The following is a 6000-nucleotide window of genomic DNA, read 5'->3' on the forward strand; positions in this document are numbered from 1 at the left end:
TCGGGTTTCCAGCAATTACATCCAGAACCAATGACCATAACAGTTTCACGGCACCACAAGTTTATTGTTGAGAACAAAACACCATGGATGGAATTGGTTTTACGTTATATAACTTGAAAAAAAGACAAAATGGGACAAAATATGCGGGTACATTTCAAAAGTACTCACATATTTTGTCCCATCACATATAAATTCAACCAGCAACCGGCAGTATCATTGGCAACGTAGATTGTACTACAGAACAACAACAGTAGTCTAGGTAATTAAATGACATACTTCTATATGCCTAAAATAATCCGATATACACTAATCTGGAGCAAAATTATATGTTTGCAGTTTGTACTACTATGCAGTGGGACTGTAATGCGGGTACTTTCAATATGGGACAAAAACAACTTGGTATTTTTCCATGTTTTTCCATACAAAAGTATCAATTATATGATGTATATGATATGTATATTATATGTATATGTATATGATAACAATTAAGTCGATTCCCGATGATAACTCAAAAGTGACCAAAATCAGTATGGGACAGTTATGCGGGTACCGGCAGTAGGGGTCTTATCCGGTTCTGGTTCGCTGTCACGAGCATAAGTCTGGTCACAATTAGTAGGAACTGGGACACACTCGACATCGTTTTTATCGTAAATTAATCTTCGTTATCATCAGCCTTGTGTTCAATTCAATCTTTCTGTTTTTTTTTTTTTTCAAATGGATTCCAATCAGTAATAAAACTTCAGACTTTAAAACCTTCTCGGCAGTATAGGGAAAGGAACCTTCGCGGAACTTCACATCTCTAGCAATGATAACCATCCTCGTCTCCCTATCCCAAAGTCGATTGTCATATTCGGATCGAACTTCCTACGTTGCTACGCCGGTATTCACACAACATTTTCTGTTACAGGAACATCATTCGGCAAGGCTGATGTCGAACTTCGTTTGAGAAGATAGACGCACTTTAGAGCCGCTTCAGACAGTAAAGATTTTGAAATCAATAAGTCGATGAGTACGGAACGGATTTTATCTACTAAGATTCGATTGAGCCTCTCTGCTACTTCATTTTGTTGTGGCATATAGGCCACCGAGGATTCCAGTTTGCTCTCTGTTTGCAGTAGTTTTTCTGACTCGTCGCAAAATACTCCCTTCGAACGTGAACGTGGTTCAAGTTCATCCGAGATATTGGCTTGTCGCCACTGTAGTACTGTAGTAATTTGCTCTCGTAGAAGTTCAAAAAACAACTTTTTCAAATAGATTTTTTTTTTTGATTTTCTATAGTAGAATTAAACTGAAACATAACCTATTCTCAATATTCAACAACTTTTTCCCCGAAGTTACACAAGTTTGTTGTGACTTTTTTTTGTGATTCACATAACAAAATCCAAAAATGTTAATTCTTCTTTATTTAAATGTGTATATTCTATTTTTGAATGCGTATTCAGTTTAACAATTAAAAAAAAAAATTTCTTCCAGCTCACTTATTGCGAATCTACGAACACAGTTCCTACAACTTGTCCGTAGACAACGATTTAAAAAAAAATATTTCAACGCCTGTGAAATAATTTCTTTTCTCTAGAGTAAAGCAAATCAGAAAGGATAATGTATTGTCGTTTATCAATTCCCAGTTTCGCCTATTTTTTGAAATATTTTCTCAATCTTATGAAACTGCAAGCTGAACCAGTTCCAGTGCAATAATAAAAGCAATTAGCTGAACTAGTTACCTGCTGCAGCGCATTTTTGCTTCGCCCAAGTGCTGCCGGCACCCAGCTGTAATGGGCATCAAGTTAGCAAGAAACATATCCTGCACTTTTGTTTCTTGAATCCGTATCCCTGTACATGATGCAGACCGGGTGGTGAAGAATGCAAGAAAATTAACTTTTTAATGAAAATTGATGGCCCGGGAGCTTTTACCATGATCCTTATCATTACAGGTTGGACGTCGGCGGACAGGGATATTATAGAGAAGCTTTTCGATGCCAGTCAGAGAAAAAGAAAAACACCGTGAGTTAATAGAAAGGCATTTCGATGTTAGCAGAGGCTCCCGGTAAAAGGGTTCTCCACTGTTCTATCCCCATGAGAGTATGCAGCAATTCGAAATGGTATAGTAATAATGTAATTGGTTTTTTCGGTACACCTCGAACTACGGTTTCCTTATAAAGCAAAAGTGGAACCCAACAAAAAAAAGTTACCGAAAATGCTTTGATATATTAAACTGTCGCGACGAGACGAAAAATTACCACCTGGTGTCGAAAAGCTCTTTCACTTTTTCAGGCAGCCGCGAACAACTGAAAACACGAACTTCCATCAAAGCGCACTTTGTAAAGTGAGAAAGCTTGCGGAGGTAAACCCGTAGAAAGTTGACTCCAGTTGCTGCCAGTTCAAACTAGAGTTTCCACCCCCACCCGTGTTTTTGACATATGAGAGCTGCTTGCTTACTGATTAAAGTTCGTGAATCGTTTTAAAGTCAAGATGAAAACTGTTCGACGTTATTCAATTTAATGAGCTCAAAAACTTACTTATATGCTTTTGAAAATGTGGATTATTCTAAGAAGAACACAAAGAATGTGTAGAATTTGTTGTTCACGGAGTAAGTCATCCAATACTAGATTCAGTTTATTGTAACCCTCATGCTTGAAGAGTTCCAATAAGTGAGGCTAGCTTGGAAAACACATTCCGTACGCTACCTACACTTTGCACCCATATAAAATATTGTCCATTTGCTATGGTATCATCGAGATTGCTAGGCAAGGAAGTTCGTTCCCTGGGATGCAGGCTAAAATTGCATCATTCATTACTTTCGACATACCTGACTCATACATATGATATTAGTTCATCATCGATTCCAGAAACGACCCCTCTAAGTCAACTTGTTCCAATCCATCCTTCGAGTGACTTGCGATGGTACAAGCTAGAGCACACCCCCGATGCACCGAAGACACCCGACTGTGCAGGACACTGTTGCCGACAGCAGCTCTAAAGATGCAGCCTGTGCTGCCATCCCGTCTAGTCGTTCATGATGAAAGGTCAAATTGCAACCCACATACAGCTCCTGCTGCTATCATCACGGTAAAAATGCTCGTCGCTGTTGAACAAATCTAATATTTATTGGAAATCGAAATATGACATCAATTGCGAAAGTGTGCTGAACCGTTTTGCCAAAACATACTTTCTACGGTACCGCACTACCCGTGATTGTGTGTTATGAGCAGTCAGTCTAAAATTGCCCAAAGCTCATGTTCGGTGGAGGAGGGTGCTCTCCGAGAATAGGATGTTGTATTGATTCTGCTTTCAGATCTGTTCCATTTCTATGTTAACTCTTTCTGCCCTCGGTAACCGATTGCTGACTGACGATAGAGCTGCAGTGAAGTCGAAGCCATGTGTTGATATTCTGAGAATATGGAAGCCTTGCGCAATCATTCCGCCCTAGGGGATGAGGTTTTCGATGCAGGAAGATGAATTCGATTTTTTTCTGATGAAATTTTGTTTCTTACTCAAATTGCACAACGTACTTCATACGGTGCGCCCAAGTTTCAGTGAGGGCACAATCGATAAATGGGGGACTGATTTCCATCATCACATTACTGTAATTAATTAGACCTTTTCAGGGGGAGCACAAACCGGTATTGATTTGAGAACGCACTTGATGGCCCATATCAGTCAGTTTTATTTAAAATACAGCAATGCACTCTCGCAATGCTTGATCTAATGGAGTGTTTGGTTTTCGTTTGTTTTATTATGTAAACCGGTAATTTCAGCAATGTCGAAATCGAGAATGTTAGGTCCCCAGTAGTGATCTTGATAAACGATGCAGAATGCTTCACCGCAAATTAATCTAAATACAGACTATATGTAACATAGCATTCCGAGTGTAGTAGTTTCACAGGGTTTATTACGATCTGTTCTCCATGCGAGATAGCCTTCGCAACTCTAGTAATGAAGATCAAAAAGATACTACGGAGCATTCGACAACGACCTAGGCATCGACGATTCCACTCGGTTCTTGTAACTCGCTGAACGCTCCTTTTGGCGTAGAGCCCAACACTATCAGAGTGTAGCATTGGTAACAGGAAAACCTGGACCACGACACCGGATACAGAGGCACCCATTAGCAGAAAATCCTGGTATGATAGAGCCAGAAAAAAACCATCTCAAACGGGGACGGAATGACGTGCTAGTTTTAAGAGAAGGTTGACCTCTCCCTAATAGGTCATGTACCGCAAACTGACATATGTAGGGATGTCGACGGAAACCTGATCAGTGATCACCGTCAAAAGTAAGCTAATCGATAGATGGGACATTGGAAGTAGGAACGAAAATGGAATTAATCTAAGTGAGTCAGCAGTAGACAATAGGGTGGGGAAAAATGATCGATTTTTCAGAACCAAGCTTTTTTGGTTCCTTTTGGGGCCCCGCACAACCCTAAACTTACCGAGAGTCGATTGGTTTTGTCTCCGCTTGGCGCATTGCATTTCAAATTTGTATGAAAATTTATATGGTAAAACCCACTTTTTTGCATTTACCTTTCTAGAAAGCTCAATAATGCTCTATTAATGCCCTAATTTATGTTAAAGTATAGTATTTTAGATGCCGAACAACTTTGCAGAAGACACTGAAGAGCTGGAATGTCCCTAGGAAGAGCTATAGCTGTTCAAAGTTGAGTATGTCGATTTAAATGCAGAAAATCTTGTTTTCTTCCAACATTACCAATGCACCGGCGTCAGTTGCATTCCCATCAGAAGTAACCTGTCGTAACGAGTTTATACACTCAGCTGGATCAAGCAAACAAATTTAGGTCAATATTCTAGGCGTAGAAAAAATCTACAACGTGTTTCAAAGGTTACTTCTGATGGAAATCTCACTGACGCCGGTACACTGGCAGTGTTGGCAGAAAAAATGATTTGCAATATAAATTTCGACATACTCAACATCGAACAGCTCTAGTATTTTTTTGGGACTCGCTAGCTGTTTAGTATCTTTGGCCAAGTTGTTAAGCATCAAAAAACCTACCATTTGAAGTTCTGAAACCTATGGTTTGAGCCGTTTTGAGCTCTTAAGAATGGAAAATGCATAAAAGTTGGTTTTTCCATACAAATCTCCATAAAAAATTGAAATGCAATGCGCCAAGCAGAGACAAAACCAATCGACTTCCGATTAATTTAGGATTGTTCGGGGCCCCAAATAGAACAAAAAAAAAATCTTGGTTTTGGCTTTCTGCTATCAAGTTTCGTTTTTTACATATAACGATTCCCCACCCTAGTAGACAACCACTAAGAGATTCGAAATTTTAAAAACAAAGCCACCGGTAAAGATGGCTGATTTTATAGAAACTCGTGCCATCACGAATCAAATCTTATCACTCCAATAGATCTTGCAGAAATGTCGTTCATGAATCGTGTCCACGCATCATATTGACATCGATATCAAGGCAGAGCACGATACAGTGGACCGAGAACAGTTATGGCAGATCATCACGAAAACGAGGAAGTTTTCTCCGATAAACCGCAACCTGCCACATACATGTACATGTGCATCAGTCCAATCCGTTTGGCTCCGGCCTTTAGTCCGAGGTACGTATCCGTCATCTTCACATAGGTCTGAGCTACATTGAGTTTCGATCCATCGTCGCTTTGAGCAATTTCAAATGGTGACAGTCGACGGCAGAGTATTTGGGAGAGAACCTTGTAGGCTGCGTTTAGTAGAGTAATTGCCCGATGATTGCAGCACTTCAGTTTATCGCCCTTGTTGTAGATGGGGTACACAATACCTGCTATCCACTCATCCGGTACTCATTCTTCATCTCAAATCTTGACAATGGCCCAGTGCACGGCTCTAGCCAGTGTTATTCCACCATATTTCAACAGCTCCCTGGGATGTTGGTTTACTACAGCAGCTTTATTATTTTTCAGCTGGCCAATCTTCTCCTTTACCGCCAGAAGATCAAGGGCTGGAATCCTGATGTCTTCTGCTCGTGTACCAAGATCAATTACCATGCTGTCCTCG

Source organism: Wyeomyia smithii, chromosome 1 (assembly GCF_029784165.1).
Source record: "Wyeomyia smithii strain HCP4-BCI-WySm-NY-G18 chromosome 1, ASM2978416v1, whole genome shotgun sequence".
NCBI lineage: Eukaryota > Metazoa > Arthropoda > Insecta > Diptera > Culicidae > Wyeomyia > Wyeomyia smithii.